We start from the raw sequence: 18,382 nt of genomic DNA on the forward strand, positions 1-18,382 counted from the left end.
GTAAACTGGACAAAATATATGAATTATCTTGTTTTAGCTATTACACAGTAGGCAGAGTAGGACTGAGATCCCTGAGAGATAGGAAATAATGGAGGTTAGGCCTACACTACTATGGCTTCCTGCTCAGAAGCAACTTTGGAGACAGAGAAACAGGAAGGAGTCTAATGAGAACCTGGAAGCCTCACTTAGTTGTGAAAGCAAAGATTGGATGTTGTAGATACTTAGACAACGAGAAGTTGCATAGCCAGGCTTTGAAAAGAAAGGAGCTATACAGACAAAAGATCTCCAGAAGTCTGCATAGGGGCCCCTTAAGTCTGCTGCTGAATACTAGGATCATAAATGTATAGAGTGAAACTCTATAAGGTCAAGCAGTGAACACTGTGGGGCATATTAGCAGAACATTTGCTGAGTTTACACAAGAAATGTTTAACTCTGACCAGACATAGTGGATGATCCTTTGGAGCACTCAAGACATTCATTGGAGAACCAAGTGGGTTTGTCCTATGGTAAAAACAGAGGAGTCCTCAGAGAGATCAAATGGATCTGTGTATAACTAAACTGCCAAAACAAAGCCCAACTCTGTTTACAGAATGATCACAAATACCCATCGACCAGAGTGTAACATTGATATTTTCTAGCATCCAAGCTTCTGGACCATCCAGAAGCTGGTCCTTTGTAACCTGTGGCCAGGAGAAAAATCAGCCTAAGAAACAGATAAAGAATTACAGAAGTGATGGAACTAACAGATAATGATGTTAAAATAGGTATTATAACTAATAAATATATGTAAAGAAAAATAATGAGCATAACAGGTAGAGAAATGGAAGATATTAAATCATATGGAAGTAGGTGTGAAAAATAATACTATCTGAAATAAAAAGTTAATAGCAGATTGAACTAAGCAGAAAAGTCGGTGAACTTGAAGATCTAGCAGTAGACTGTCTTAAGATGAAGCAGAGAAAGAAGACTGCAGACAATTAAATAATTCTTTTGGGACAGTACCAAGCAGAACACAACGGTGTTTTTGACATTGTAGAGGGAGGATGAAGAAAAAATATTGTAAGAAATAATGGCTTGAAATTTTCCAAATTTGATGAAAATTATGAAGTCGTGGATCCAATAGTCTTAACAAACTGAAAGGACAAACACACAGAAAAATACCGAGGCATAACAAATTCCTAAAAACCAATGATAACAAATTTTGACGATAACCAGATAAGACATGTGCAGAGAAACAATGAAGCCTTTTTATTATTAGAAACTATTCAAACTAGGAGATACTGAAATTTTTTAAAGTACTAATTGAAAAAAAAAAAAAAAAAACTATCAGTATTTACTTTTATAGCCAGGAAAGTGTCCTTGGAAAATGGGAGTATAATAAAAACCTTTTCAGACATGCATTTCAGAAGTATCTTTAGATGGAAAGAAAATGGTTCTGATGAGAACTTGGACCTAGATAAGGAGACGATGAGTGAAATGATAACTATGGGAGTAAATGTAAAATACACTTTCCCTGATTATAAGACTTTTAAAAAGATAATTGACTGCTTAAGACAAAATCATAATGTAATTTTAACCTGTGTAGAAGGAAAATATATGGCAACTGTAGTATTAAGGATAAAAACAGGGAAATGGAAATACAGTATTGGAAGGGTAAAAAGTGTTCACATTTTATATGAAGTAGGAGAGCATCATTTGATGTTACACTGTGTTGAGTTAAAGATGCGTATTATAAAACCTGGAGCAAACACTAAATATTAAAATAAAGAAGTATGCCTAATTAGCCAATAGTGGTTAGTAAGTAACATGCTAAAGTATGTTCAGTTTTTTTTTTTCTTTTTTTTTTTCAAAAAGTTTCACTCTATGCAAAACATAGTAAAAATAGAAGAAATAAAGAAATGTTAGGATATATAGCAAGATTGTAAATGGCAAGATTGTAGATTTAAACCCAATTTTATCAAAGTTGTAATAGTATACATGGTTTTAATCAGGGTTTGGCAAAATTTTTCTGTAATGAGCCAGATTAAAGATTATTTTAGACTTTATGGTCAGTACGGTATCTATTGAAACTGTTCAGTTCTGCCAGTATATCATAAAAGTAGCCATAGACGTTGTATAAATGAAGAAGTGTGGCTGTGTTCCAATAAAACAGTAGACACTGGAATTGAATTTCTTAGAATTATCATGTGTTATAAAATATTATTATTTTTTAAAGATTTATTTGAGAGAGAGAAGGTGAACAAGTATGTAGGGGGAGGGGCAGAGGGAGAAGGGAAAGAGAATCCTAAACAGATTCCATGCTGAGCATGGAGCCCAGTGTAGGGCTCAGTCCCCCAATCCAGAGATCACAACTCGAGCTGAACCAAGAGTCAGACTCTGAATCAAACTACACCACTCAGGTGCTGCCAAAACATTTTTTAAAAGGTTTTTATTTTTAAGTAATCTCTATATGCAGCGTGGGGCTTGAACTCAAAACCCTCAAATCAAGGGTCACATACTCTACCAACTGAGCTAACCAGGCTCCCCACAAAATACTATTTTATTTTTTCCTACCAACCCTGTAAAAGTAAAATCATTCTTAGTTTGTGGGCTGTACAAAAATAGGTGACAGGGTGCATTTGCCTTGTGAGCCTTAGTTTGCTAGCCCTTGGCCTAAACCTTTTGTCTCTGATCTTGTTACCACTACCACCTGTAATACTTAAATAAAAATTAATTAAAACTAACTAAAATAGACCATCAGAGTGGATAAAAAAAATAAGCCCAACTATACGCTATAAAAATCCATATATAAAGATATGTAGATATCTATATGTCTGTATATAGATAGTTTAAAATAAAAGGGTAGAAAATAAATATTGTGCAAAGCTAATCATTTGAAAACTGGAATTACTCAACTAGTATCAGAAAATGGAGATGTCAGAACAAGAAATGAGATATAGAAAGATATTTTGTAAATGTTAGAGGGGTTAATTTATCAGGAAGATATAAACTTTCCAACAGTGTTTTTTCCTCCCCCAACAAAGATTTTATTTATTTATTTATTTGATAGAGGGAGAGAGAGAGAGAGATCACAATTAGGCAGAGAGGCAGGCAGAGGCTTCCTAATCACAATTAGGCAGCGAGAGTATGCTTCCCGCCAAGCAGAGAGCCCGATGCAGACCTTGATCCCAGGACCCTGAGACCACGACCTGAGCCGAAGGCGGAGGCTTAACCCACTGAGCCACCCAGGCGTCCTCCAACAGTGTTTTAACCCAGTAACAGAACTGAAAAATTAGTGTATAATTTAAAGGTATAATTGGAGATTTCAGCACCTCTCTCAGTAATTGATAGTGCAGCTAGACAGAATAACTCAATATAGAAGACATGGACAATGTTATCACAGACTGGATGTTGTGGACATTTCTAGATCGCTGTACCCAACAGAGTAGAAAACACAGTCTGTTAAAATGACTTAAGATGCCTCAGATGTTGGCGAGGATGTGAATCGGCTGGAACTCTTATAGTAATCGTGGAAAGATTTACTAGTGCAACTACTTTAGCAAAATGTTTGGGAGTTTCTTATTAAGTTAAGCCTGTATCTAGCATACAATCTGTCATTTTCCATTACTATCGCTCCTAGAGAAATAAAAATGTATGTCCACACAAAGACTTGTACAGTGTTCATAGCAGCTTTACTTACAGTAGTTATAAACTGGAAATAACCACAACGTTCATCACATGATTGGATGAACAGATATATTCATAGAGTGAATACTACTCACATTAAAAAGGAGTGGACTGCTAAGCAATGTCCACAATAGCCAAACTATGGTAAGAACCTAGATGTCCATCAACAGATAAGTAGATAAAGAAGATATGGTATATATACACAATGAAATATAATGCAGACATCAAAAAAAGAGAAATCTTGCCACTTGCAATGACGTGGATGAAACTAGAGGGTATTAGGCTAAGCAGAATTAGAGAAAGACAATTATCGTATGATCTCACTGGTATGTGGAATTTAGGAAACAAGACAAGATCATAGGGGAATAGAGGATAAAGTGAAACGACGAAAGCAGAGAGGGAGACAAACCCTAAGAGACTCTTAATCTTAGGAATCACGCTGACGGTTGTTGGAGGGGAGGGGATGGAGGAATGGGGTGACTGGGTAATGGACATTGGGGAGGGCATGTGTTGTGATGAGCACTGGGTATTATATAAGACTGATTAATCACATGGGGCGCCTGGGTGGCTCAGTTGGTTGGACGACTGCCTTTGGCTCAGGTCATGATCCTGGAGTCCCGGGATCGAGTCCCACATCGGGCTCCCCGCTCCATGGGGAGTCTGCTTCTCCCTCTGACCTTCTCCTCACTCATGTTCTCTCTCACTGTCTCCCTCTCAAATAAATAAATAAAATCTTAAAAAAAAAAAAAAAGACTGATTAATCACAGACCTGTACCCCTGAAACAAGTAATGCATTATATGTTAATTAATTGAGTTTAAATTTTAAAACATTTTTAAAAAGAGGAGTGGACTGCTAATATTGGAAGACATGTCTGCATCTCAGAAGCATTCTTCAGGGACGCGTAGGGGGCTCAGTCAGTTAAGTGGCTGCGTTCGGCTCAGGTCATGATCCCAGGGTCCTGGGATTGAGTCCTGCGCCAGGCTTCTTGGTTGGTGGGGATCCTGCTTCTCTTTCTTCCTCTGCCTGCCACTCTGCCTGCTTGTGCACTCACTCTCCTTCTCTGTCAAATAAATAAATAAAATCTTAAAAAAAAAAAAGTCCTGCAGAGCAAAAAAAGCCAGACAAAATAAGTACATAAAATGTAATTCCATTTATATAAAACAAAGTTATAGTGACATACAAAGTTGTAGTGACAGAAGGCAGACCAGTGGTCTGGGAGTAGGGTGACTGACTGTAATGGGGTCCCAAAAGGACCGTTTAGTCATTCTCTTCTGTTTTTTATTTTGCTTATTGTAGTCTTTTCTCTTGTCATGTTAGGAAGCTTACTCATTCATGAAAGCCAGTTCATGGTTGGCATAGGTAGCATGGGTAAAGTTGATTGGGTGGCATAAATGCACATTGCCAAAATGTTCTATTGTATGTTTCCTTCATTGGTTTTTAGAAATTCATTGTCTTCTAAGTATGAGCATAAATTATGAGCAAGAAAGATATATTTTTATTTATTCACTTTCTAGTCAGGTGCTAGAGTTAGGAGAGGCTCATGTTTATGAAAAAAAAAAAATTTTAAGTCCAAATCATCCATTCTCTTAAGAAGTCTTTATTGAATGTGTGGTATGTGCTAGGCACTGTCCTAGGTGCTGAAGGTTCAGGCTTGTTTTATGTTGGATAGAGTTAATCATATAGGCATTTATGATACAGTATAATGCATAAGTAGAATCATTTTGGGAAACCCATCAGGGACACTTAATCCTGTTAAGATAAAAGAATGGATAAAAGAGTGATTTTCCAAGAAGCAGCAACCAAACAACTCGGGATGAATAGAGGTGAGTTGAAGTTAGAGGGACCTGTATGTGTTAAGATCTGAAGTCTAGAAATAGCATGGAATGTTTGAGAATTCCAAGAAGTTCAGGTGGAGTTGTTGAGCCATTAAACCAAAACTAGCAACTCATTCCACTGGACTTTTTGTTCTATGAGAAAAAGTAACCCCCTGAACACAAAATGGTAAGGTTTTTTGTTACTTGAATATACCATAACAGCACAGTGAGACAGCATATTTAAACTGAAGCAAAGGGACTAATGAAATGATGTAAGGACAAAAAAAGAAGAAGTTCTAAAAGAATCAGTTATCAAGGAGAGGGCAGAAGTGTAAAGTCTGCAAAGAAATTTTAAAAGGGGCAAAGAGGGGCGCCTGGGTGACTCAGTGGGTTAAGCCACTGCCTTCAGCTCAGGTCATGATCTCAGGGTCCTGGGATTGAGCCTAGCATCGGCTCTCTGCTCAGCAGGGAGACTGCTTCCCCCTCTTTCTCTGCCTGCCTCTCTGCCTACTTGTGATCTTTCTCTCCGTCAAATAAATAAATAAATAATCTTTTTTTTTTTTTAAAGGGGACAAAGAAATAGGAGACATCAGAAAGTGGTGTCACAGGATGGCCCAGGTTTTAACAAGGAAGATGGGGTCACAAGTGTCATATGTTGTCAAATTAAGACAAAAAACTAATGTATCTATTTAGTTTAAGTTATAGAAGTGAGATTATGCTGGGTTTGGAGCAAATGGGACAGGTAAGAAAATGGAGACTGAGTTCATAGAACATTTTTTTCCCAGAATGATAGGAGGGGGGAGTGTGTGTTAGCTGGAGGGGACTTTTTCAAAGAGTAGAAATATCTCTGAAGTTAAAGAAATTCATATAAATGGTTAAATAACTAATATAAAACTGCAAAAAACACATGTACTGTATTTTCCTTAAATTATAGTTATCAGGTGTTCCACATGAAAGAATCAGTTCCTTTAAAAATCTTCAGACAGAATCTTTTTTTTTTTTTAAAGATTTTATTTATTTATTTGATAGAGAGCAAGAGAGAATGAGCACAAGCAGGCAGACTGGCAGGCAGAGGGAGAGGGAGAAGTAGGCTCCCTGCTGAGCAGAGAGCCTGACATGGGGCTTGAGCCCAGGACCCTGGGATTGTGACCCAAGCTGAAGGCAGATGCTTAACCAACTGAGCCACCCAGGGGCCCCCAGAACCTACTTTTCATTGCTGTTGTTTTGCTGATGCGTCAGTTGAATTTACTTAAAAATCACCAACATTTTATTCAGATCCTCTGGTTTACCTGTTGATCATTTTTAGCAGTCTTCTGGCTGGCCTCCAAATAAGGTGTTATTAGCCTTTTGCTTTTAATAAGACATGATCACCATCTGGTGGTGAATAATAGTATATTGCTTTCCAGCTTATAATAGTGTTTTCATATGTGTTCTATCATTTATTGAAATAATGGTAGAAATTACAGTGAACCCATTCTGCTAAGATTTCAAGAAACTCTAAGATGACATAGCGTGTTACTCATCTGTTTATCTCTGCTTGTTAAATAAATGTTGATTGAAGGAAAAGTGTGAACTGGTCACTTGTTAGCAAGGAATTAAGCCAATATACATTTTACAAAGAAATGGAGGGTTTTTTGTTTTGTTTTGTTTTGCCAAATAAGTTCTATACCCAGTGTGGGGCTTGAACTCACAATTGTGGTGTCAAGACTTGCATGCTCTACTGATTAAGCTAGGCAAGTGGCCTGAAATAGTATTGTTTTAAGTTCATAGTTCTGTAGTTTGGTGGGCTTTTTTTTTTTTTTTTTAGAGATTTTATTTATTTGTTTGACAGAGAGATCACAAGTAGGCAGAGAGGCAGGCAGAGAGAGGGGGGGAAGCAGGCTCCCTGCTGAGCAGAGAGCCTGACATGGGGCTCAATCCCAGGACCCTGAGATCATGACCTGAGCTGAAGACAGAGGCTTAACCCACTGAGCCACCCAGGCGCCCTTCTGTAGGTGTTTGTAAAAAAAAAGTATCGAACTTATTTAATAACAACTAAAATCATGGCATTAGATCATAAAGTCATCTTGTAGTGTGCTGTTCAAGTTTTTAGATAGTATGGGGTGTGCATGATGAAGATAGAAGACTAGCATTTTACAGAGATACGGTATTAGAAAATCAGTATATATGTAGGTATTTTTTTTTTAAAGATTTGTTTATTTATTGATGAGAGAGATGGGGGGAGAGGAAGAGGGAGAGAGAAACTTAAGCAGACTCCACACTGAGCACAGAGTCCCAGTACAGGGCTGGATCTCAGCACCCTGGGATCATGACCTGAGCCAAAACCAAGAGTCGGATGCTTAACCCAGTATGCCGCTAGGCTCCCTCCCCCCCTTTTTAAGTAATCTCTAAACCCAGTGTGGTGCTCAGACTCATGACCCCAGGGATCAAGAGTCAGATGGTCTACTGACTAAGCCAGCCAGGCGCCCCCATATAGTTTTGTGGGTTTTTTTTTTTTAAGATTTTATTTATTTATTTGCGGGGGGTGAGCGAGCAAGAGCCCAAAAGCAGAGAAGAGGGAAGCAGACTCCCTGCTGAGCAGGGAGCCTAACATGGAGCTTGATACCATGACCCTGGGATCATGACCTGAGCTGAAGGCAGGCAGGCACTTAACCGACTGAGCCACCCAGGTGCCCCGGTATTTCTTTAGTTAAACGTACAGACTTTGTTATTTGCTCCTATATACACATTTCACTGGGTGCATCCGCCTCTTCCATTCCTCCCCTCAAGAGGGAGAGAAAGGGAAAAAAATAAACTACAAATAAGTTGTCTTGATTTAGTGATTATCACCTGATGACTCACACAGTGAACTGAAGCCGAAAGCCACTTTCGCCATCGTTTTTGTCTCTTCTTCCTCAGAACTTTCCTGCATGCTGTCATACTATTAGTTTATATAACTTCTTTGTCTCTCTCTCTCTCTTTTTTTTTTTTTTTTTGAGACAGAGACGCAGGGATAGAGGGAAAGGAGGGGGAGGGGCGGTGGGAGAGGGAGAATCTGAATGCTTAGCATGGAGTCGAATGCAGGGCTCAAACTCAGGACCCTTGAGGTCATGACCTGAGCCAAAATCAAGGGTCTGACTTAAGTGACTAGCCACCCAGGTGCCCCTTTCTTTGACATCTGTAGCAACTCTCTTTTTTTCTAGCAGCTGCAGAACTGTTTTACTTTCCACGCTCTCTCCCTGTTGCTTTCCTTCACTGTTGTCTCTATTCCAGTTAGTGAAATCGTTGAGTGAGTCAGGAACTGTGCTTGGTACTGAGAATGCATTGATGAAAAGGCAGTTTGATCTGGCCTTTATCTTCATGGAACTTAAATATAAAGACGGAAGAGAGGAGGAAAAGGAGATAGATGATGGATAATTACAAAGTGATACTTAAAGATAATGAAGACTATATGATGTCAGGCTCCTGGGTGGCTCAGTTGGTTGGGCGGCAACCTTCGGCTCGGACTGTGGTCCCAGGATCCTGGAATCAAGCCCCGCATCGGGCTCCCTGCTCAGCAGAGAGCCTGCTTGTCCCACTTCCTCTGCCTGCCACTCTGCTTTCTTGTACTATCTCTCTGCCAAATTAATAAATAAAATCTTAAAATATATGATGTCAGTATTGCCCTCGCTAAGAGAGTATACTCTTTTGGATTTTTATAGTTACAAGTTTTCCAGAAAGCAATTTGAAAGTGAAGTGACTATTTTAAAATTTTAGCTGTACAACTGGATTGGAAAAAAATGGTGATTGCACAATGTTGTGAATCTAATTAATGCTACTAAAATGTGTACTTAAAAACGGTCAAAAATGGGGCACCTGGGTGGCTCAGTGGGTTAAAGCCTCTGCCTTCTGCTCAGGTCATGATCTCAGGGTCCTGGGATCAAGCCCCGCATTGAACTCTGCTCAGCAGGGAACCTGCTTCCCTTCCCCTCTCTCTGCCTGCCTCTCTGCCTACTTGTGATCTCTGTCTGTCAAATAAGTAAAATCTTTAAAAAAAAAATTAAAAAATAAGAATGGTCAAAATGGCAAAATTTATGTTATTTGTATTGGACCACAATTTTAAAAAGTTAATCATATAATATAAGAAAACCCATTGATTTGTATACTTTAAATGGATGGCTTATATTTTATTTATATATATGTGTGTGTATATATATTCATGTGTATATATGAATTATATCTCAATAAAGTTGTTACAAAAAAGAAATGGATTGAGAGGAGTACTAATTGTCTGTCTATTGCCATAGCATCTACTAGCTGAATTATATTTTAGAAATAGCTAATATATATAAGTAGAAGTAACCCAAGATCAAAACCCAGAAATGGAGCTGTGCAGAAAGGGTAGGCTTGATTGATAAGTTAGGTCTTCTGAACTGTTCCTCTATTTATTTGATACTTTAAGAAACATTAGAAAGAGCTCTGGCCTTGGAAGGGTTGGGCTCTTGGTTGGCCTTTACTTGGTGATAGTTCACTTCACATCTTAGTTACTAAATTTTCTAGTCTGTCAGAGAGTGTGAGTTAGGTCATTGCATTCAGTTCAGAAATCCTAAGATCCTATGACTTTTGTGTTCTTAGGCAAATAAATACCTGCCTCAGTACCTAGGCATAGGCATTGACTATTAGAGCTGGAGGACTTTAAGATCAACTCTGTTAATGGATGAGAAAATTAAGGTTTGTACCTCTTTCTCCTGACTTTATCTAGTGCTTTTCATAATAGACATATAGCTTTTAAGTATTAGTTGAAATATTAAGTTCAGACTTTTAAGTGAAATGTGAGCATTTGAACCGAGGAGTATCAGAAATAAGACATGTTACAAATGGTTTTATTTGACTTTATTATTAAATACCTGTGTGTATATGTTTCTTTCCTAACTTAGGAGTATGATTTAACAAGAAGTTGTGGTTTCTGCTTTTCAACATGAGCAAATTAATTGGGATCACATAGAAGACAAATATATTGTGGTCATTAACTGAGATCAGGATTGGTGAAGGTACTTGTTAGAGGCACATTTGCGACTTGCCTTGAGGGCACTTCTCTGCCTCTCTACTGCTACAGCCTTAGACCAACCAATGTTACCTCTTGCCTGAAGTGTGGCTATAGCCTCCTAATTAGTCTTGTTTGCTTCCCTCTCATGCATGCCTCACTAAGCAACCAAAGTGACTTCCACATCTCCTTTACCTTTTTAAATTGTGAAAATGTGAAACACATAAAAGTAGAAGGTTGTGTAATGGACTTCTATATACCTATCACCCCCTTCGGTGCAATTTTATGATTTTGTTTCATCTGTAACTCCACCTACTACCCCCAAAACCCCTATCTTGCTGCTGCCTAGATTATTTTGAAGCAAATCCTAGACACAGAATGATCTTTTTAAAAACTTGGATCATGAAACTTTCGTTTTTCGAGTTCTCATGACACTAAGAATAAAATCTAACTCTTTGCATGGCTCTCAAGGCTTTGTAAGATTTGACTCCTGTTCATGTCAACAGCCACACTGGTGGCTTTTGGCTGTCTCAGGACCCCTTACAGACATTTCCTTGTGGCTAGTATGTTCTCTTCCTTGGCTTGGTTGGCTGCTGCTTTAAGGTCTCATCTTTACTAGACAGCCTTTTCCTGATGGTTTTTGCCCTTTGTAAAATGTTTCCCTAGAATGTTAGCAATTGATACATCTAGGTGAAGGGTGTCTTTCAACTTTTCACTGTGTTTCAGATTGTTGGGGGAACAGTCCTCCTCTTCCTTAAATACTATCACATCACTCTTTCTTTCTTTTTAATATTTTTATTTATTTGAGAGTGAGAGAGAGCATGAGTGGGCGGTACAGAGAAAGAGGGAGAAGTAGACACTCGGGTACCCCTATTTCTTTCTTTTAAAATTTGTTTTGGGTCTTTCTTTCACTTCTCCCCTTTACATTCCTTAAGTCCTTTGAGGTTATTAAATTGAGTAGAGAGAAAAGAGAGAAGGAAAATAACATCTGATTAGAGTTGAAAGCATATGGTACTGGAAGCCATTGCCTCAAGTATCTCAGATTCCTTCTGCCAGGATGCTGTTCCTTAAGTATAAGGAAAAAGAAACCCTTTAAAAACTGACTAATATGAGTGTGGCTCACATCATCTTACCCAGAGAAAGGCCTTTCCTCACCATAAAGAAACATCTACCTTCTCCTTCAAGAAGGAGTGCTTAATTGCATGGTTACCCAACCATGTTGATCTTGCAGTACACGGATTACTTGCTTTGTAGCAGAGACGTTTTCACCGTTTGGTTCTGAAATTATCTCAACCATGTTTGGTTTCTCCCTCTATAAGGGAATAGCAGTATGGCTCTAAATGAAACTCACAAACCTAAAGTGGAGCAGCAGATACCCCTTGGTTTATCTGCCTGCTCAACAGCTCTTCTTGGATTTATTTTTCCCATTATGGTAATAAGCTGAGTTTAGTGATTCATATTTTACTTACTTTGCATCTCTGAACTGCTATTTTTCAGAGAGTGGCCTAAGTTGCAGTACATTGTCTCAGGCCATTTGCTTTTCAGAAAATTTTAGAATGATTGATTAAATGGATTATTTGAAGATAAGGTATATAAATATATAACAGTTATTTCAAAGATCAAGTGGTCTGTGGAAATGGTTCATAATTGCAAAAACTGTGCTCCCTCAGTAGAGTTTGGAAAAACTGGGCAGCAAGTAAATGATTTTTGTAAGGTTGTCTTTTAATCATTGTACCTGAAATTAGTGTTCTTTGATCAATGAACTGATACAAAACAGCCATTTTTGTGACTAAGTGTATCTTTGCTTATAAGCATAGAGGACATTTAAGTAAAAGATTTTTTGAGAAATGAGAAGAATTCTAACACGTAGTTATTATGAGCCACTGTAAATTTCAACCATTTAGAAAGCAGAATTATAAGTTACAAGAATTGTAGAAAAGCAGTAGCATTCTTAAGGCTTGGTGCTGGAAAGATGCTTTAGAAAAATGTCCAAATATAGAACATCCTTCGGTGATTGGATCAGTAATGTGGTCTGGGATTCTACCACTTTTTGCCATTTCTTGCCTACATCTTCTTGGCAGGGCTTTTATGAATTCACCCAGCCATGACCTTTTCTTCTGCTTCAGAATCTTTCACCTCCTGAGGCCTTGTGAAAGAAATGGGTTAGTTAAAGGTTGTATATCAAACTATCATGTGAAAGGTAAAGATTGTTCGATTGTGACAAAACCTGTATTTTTCAGAATGACACAAATTTGGTTAACAGATATATCTATAGAAGGAAGTTAATAATTACCAAATATTTGGGCAATGAGACTGTTTAGAAAATGTTTCAGATGATAAGTGAATTTATACATTATCATTGTGTGTTATAAAAGATAATCCTGTGTTTTAAAATATGATTGATAATTTATAGCTGCACTGTTCAAAGTCATAGCCATTTGCCACTGTGGATATTTAAATTTAATTAAAAAATTTTAATTGAAAAAAAAAATTTAATTGTAGGTGCCTGGGTGGCTCAGTTGGGTGAGCGTCTTACTTCAGTTTAGGTCGTGATCCACGGAGAGCCTGCTTCTCCCTCTGCCTGCCATTGCCCTGCTTGTGCTTGTGTACTCTCTGTTAAATAAATAAGTAAAATCTTAAAAAAAAATTAAAAGTGTAGTGCTTCAGTTTTGTTGGCCACATATTAAGTGTGCTATTGTCACATGTAGATGGCTACTATATTGGAAAGTGCAGATATAGGCTGTTTCCATCATCATAGAATGGTCTGTTGAATAGACAGAATGTTTAGAGAAAACAGAGTAGGGGAATTTTAATATTTTCAATTTAACTATGATGTTGGTTAATTTTTCTGTTGAAGTTTTTTCCCGTTTCTTATCAATTGACAAAATTTTAAGAGCTGCTAGTGTCCAGAAACAACATCAACTTATCAGTTCTATTTTTTTTTTTTTAATTTAAATTCAGGTAACCAACCTATAGTACATCAGTGGTTTTAGGTGTAGTGTTCAACAATCTACTAGTTGCATATGACACCCAGTGTGTCAATTCTATTTGTAACAAAAAATATAAGCAAATCACATGTTAACTTAGCCTTATTGTGATCATTTTGTGATGTATACACATCTTAACTTATTTTGATACCTGAAATTAATATAATGTTATATGTCAATTATATCTCAAAATATAAGTAAATTATTAGCAAATTGTGGGTTATAAATTTTAGTTTTAATTATGACAGCTTTATATAATCCTCTCTAGTAGCCACAAGCTATAAATGGCTTTTGAGCACTTATGGCTAGTGTGAAATGAGATGTGCTGTAAGTATAAAATGCACACTATGTTTGGAATACTTAGTACAAAAAATAAGATGTAAATTGAGTGAAGGGTGTCAAAAGGTACAGACTTCTAGCTATAAAATTAATAAGTCATGGGAATATAATGTACATCATGATGACTACATTTAGTAATACTGGATTGCCTGTTAGAAAGTTGCTAAGAGAGTAAATCCTAAAAAATTCTTATCATAGAATTTTTGCATATAAGATGGTAGATGACTTAAGTGGTGATCATTTTACAATGTATACAAATATTAAATCACTGTGTGGTACAGTTGAAACTACTACAGTGTTATATGTCAATTATACCACAGTTTTAAAAAGAAATTAAAATATCAAGTGAAAAAAATTTAAAAATATCTGATATTTTAAATCTTTACTATGTATTGAAATAACATTGGGATATATAGTATTAAATAAAATACATTATTAAAGTTAATTTTGAACTCTTTATTTTTATGAAAGAACTGCTAGAAAATTTGCAATTATATGGCTCATCTTATATTTCTGTTAGTGCTATGTAAGAGCCAATGCTCTAATAAGGAAGTCAAGTAATGTAAAATTTATTTCTACATGTCTAAACCAACAATGACTATATTTTTCAAGTGGGCTGAAAACCATTTTTCTGGCATATATTTATTTCTGTCCTGTTAGATTTTTAGAAATAGTACCAATTGTATCAAAATATTTTTTGTGGGGTGCCTGGGTGGCTCAGTGGGTTACAGCCTCTGCCTTCGGCTCAGGTCATGGTCCCGGGGTCCTGGGATGGAGTCCCGCATTGGGCTCTCTGCTCAGCGGGGAGCCTGCTTCCTCCTCTCTCTCTGCCTGCCTCTCTGCCTACTTGTGATTTCTGTCTGTCAAATAAATAAATAAAATCTTTAAAAAAAAAATGTTTTTTGTGATTTGTATGTATATCCGTATGATATGGAAGATATGTGTATCTGTATGATATGATACGGATATTTATGATATGTACAAAAACACTGATGTAGCGAACTCCTAAGGGAGTGATGCAGGCAGTATGAATACTTCGGGCGTTCCAAGGACAAACATGTTGACGGAATCATCGGAAGGCTGTAATAGAGACTTTGGGCCTTTATTGATGAGACACTGAAAGAGAAATATGATTCAAGTGGGGAGGAAATAGTGAGCTGGAGGGCTTAAATAAAGCCCAGATAGGTAGTGGTCTGGGTATGTGAGTGGGCCAGAATGATTTGAATCAAGGATTTCAGTGTGAAAATGAGAGAGAAGGACTGGAGAATTAGGTTGAGACTGGAATTATAAGACACTGAGGCTACGGTAAGAAATCTGTATATGTTTAATGTAGGAATTTAAGAGCCAGAAAACGTATCAGTAAATGAGAAGTGTTATGAAAACTGTATTTTTGGAAGGTTGGTTTGGTTATAAGAGATTACCATAGCTATTTTTCTGAAGTGAGACGGTATAGTGGTATCCTGGAGATATTGGGGGAAGAGGGACCAGGGTTGAGGTGTATGAAAACAGAATCATCAAGACTATTATGTTTAGGGAAGGCAGAAAAGGAGAAATTGGAACAGGCCTTGGTTCCCTAAGTATCACAATAGAAGTAAAAATAAAGATGTAGGTTTTTGTAATGTTTGTTTTTGTACTTTTTTTTAAATTAAATTTTTAAATTTTTTTATAAACATATAATGTATTTTTATCCCCAGGACTGCGGGTCTGTGAATCGCCAGGTTTACACACTTCACAGCACTCATCATAGCACATACCCTCCCCAGTGTTCATAACCTCACCCCCCTCCCCCCAGCAACCCTCAGTTTGTTTTGTGAGATTGAGAGTCACTTATGGTTTGTCTCCCTCCCAATTCCATCTTGTTTCATTTATTCTTTTCTTACCCCCCAAACCTCCCACGTTACATCTCTACTTCCTCATATCAGGGAGATCATATGATAGTTGTCTTTCTCCGATTGACTTATTGTGCTTGTTTTTATACTTTTAAACTGTAAGATAGCTAATATAGCCCTTTACAGATGAGGAGTTTGACATTCAGTGTTTAAAGAATTTCACCAGAAGAGTTCTGGGCACCTTGTATTAAGTGGTTGAGTGGACAACTGAGCCCTGGTCTTTTTTTTTTTTTTCCCCCTACTGTGTTGTTGTTGGCATCTACTCATTTGCGTAGCCAGTGCCTAAGGTTTTCTTGATTTTCTCTATAGCTTTGCACAACCAGTCAATTACAAATTGTATTATTTGTCTCCTAAACATTTCTCAGATCTGCCCACTTCTTTCTCTACTTCCCCTACCTAATATCGGTTATTCCCATCTTTCTGGGTTGATATTTTCCAGAATTTACATTTAATCTCTGCCTTGCATCCTGCCTCCTAAAACAAGCAAGCAAATAAGAGAAGTTGCTTTTCTAAATTTTAAAATGCTGAGCGCACTCTCTTGCCTAAACTTTTTATTTTTATTTATTTTTTTTCTTGCCTAAACTTTTTTTTTTTTTTAAAGATTTTATTTATTTATTTATTGGACAGACTGAGATCACAAGTAGGCAGAGAGGCAGGTAGAGAGAGAGGAAGGGAAGCAGGCTCTCTGCTGAGCAGAGAGCGCCCCTTGCCTAAACTTTTTTTTTTTTTTAAGTTGAGTGGCTTCTTTCTTTTTTTTTTTTTTAATGATTTTATTTATTTATTTGACAGATCACAAGTAGGCAGAGCAGCAGGCAGAGAGAGAGGGGGAAGCAGGCTCCCCGCTGAGCAGAGAGCCCAGTGTGGGGCTGGATCCCAGGACCCTGGGACCATGACCTGAGCCGAAGGCAGAGGCCTTAACCCACTGAGCCACCCAGGTGCCCCTTGCCTAAACTTTTAAATAAAATGTAAACTTCTGGGGCACCTGAGTGGCTCAGTGGGTTAAGGCCTCTGCCTTCGGCTCAGGTCATGGTCCCAGGGTCCTGGGATCCAGCCCCATGTTGTCCTGGGATCCAGCTCCATGTCAGGCTCTCTGCTCAGCGGGGAGTCTGCTTCCTCTTTTCTCTGCCTGCCTCTCCACCTACTTGAGATCTCTGTCTATCAAGTAAATAAATAAAACTTTTAAAAATAAAAAATGTAAACTTCTTAGCCTGGACATCTAAGGTTCTTCATGATCATGCCCTTTTTTTATGCCCATGCCTCCGCTTCTATGATCATTTATTTTTCAGTCTTTCATTTGCTGTTATTTCTGTAAGTAATGTCCTTTCCTCCTCTTTTCTCTCTTCCCCCCTCAATCCCAAATGTAGGTTTGGGCTTAGTATAATAGTCTATCTACTTGTCCATAATCACTCCTCTGTGTTCCTCCCCGATCCCCACCTCCAACCCACTGTCTCACATCCTTAGAAAACTCATTTAAATAGGCTCATTAAGGGTAGAGACTTTTTCTTGTTTATTAGTAGTGGTCCCACAGAAAGCTGTTGAATGGGTGAATGTTTTTATACTTCAAGCTTATTTTGAGTTAAAATTGGTTTTAGTGGAGAATGAAGAGTCTGGAAGAGTGACTGAAAATTAGTCCATCGTTTGCCAACCTGTGTCCAAAGATAAGATAGTGTATATTTCACACACAAAAAAATTCCTTGATAAAATGTATTAGAGAATGTAGACATTATATCGTTCTCTTGGATATTCATGATGCACATAAGATCAGTCAATAAAGATGTCAAGTTGTCCTGCAGTAAAACAACAACAACAACAAAACAACTTCTTTTGGGATCTAATATTTTTCTAACGTACGTGATTATAGAACCTTTTTAGAGAGTACACCTCCAATTTTTCTTAGGTTACTAGTGGTTAATTGGTATTTGGGAAATGCTAAATTTGATAGGCATATATGTGTGTCTTTTATTTCCCTTGAGTCTAACTCATAATTAATGTAATCAGATCATGCCCAAGGGATATGTGGAACTCTGGTTGTTTACAGGTAGAAGAGAAAACCTGAGGGAGGATAAAACAATCTTCAAATATTCAAAGGTTCCATCAGAAGAGGACTTGAATGTATTGTCTTTGAAGGTAGAGAAATAAGTGTAAGAACCAGGGAAGGAAGGTGTATGAAGGCAGATTTTGACCACATGTAAGGCTAACTTTCTAATAACTAGAACTTCAGAAGATAAGTCAGTTTTCTGTCCATTAAGGTTGTCAGGTGAAGATCCATAGGGATGCTATAAAGGACTTTAGAACTTAAGGTATAGATTAAAAGAGTAGTTTTGTGAAGTTGCTTGAAAACCATTAGACTATTTCTTAGATATGCATCAATTTGGGATTTATATTGTTTCTTTTCTAATTCTATGGATCTATAGCTTGGTGTGCAATATGTAAATTATCCAAATATGTGTTATGAGATATAAACACTAGTAGAAATTTTAGTTGTATGGTTAAGGGCTTTTACTTGATTTTTTTTTAATGGGCTTTATTTAATTAATTTATTTTTTAAAAGATTTTGTTTATTTATTTGACAGAGAGGGAGAGATCACAAGCAGGTAGAGCAGCAGGCAGAGAGATGGGGGAAGCAGGTTCCCTGCTCAGCAGAGAGCCCGATGTGGGGCCTGATCTCAGGACCCTGAGATCAT

General features: G+C 37.5%; 1 protein-coding gene across 2 annotated transcripts in view; it reads left to right on the forward strand.

The window, feature by feature from the left end:
- Positions 1–18,382, forward strand: part of RSF1 (remodeling and spacing factor 1) — a 158,457-nt gene that overhangs the window by 26,614 nt on the left and 113,461 nt on the right. The gene's annotated exons all lie outside the window — the stretch shown is intronic.

This window comes from Mustela nivalis (genome assembly GCF_964662115.1).
Source record: "Mustela nivalis genome assembly, chromosome: 9".
Lineage (NCBI taxonomy): Eukaryota > Metazoa > Chordata > Mammalia > Carnivora > Mustelidae > Mustela > Mustela nivalis.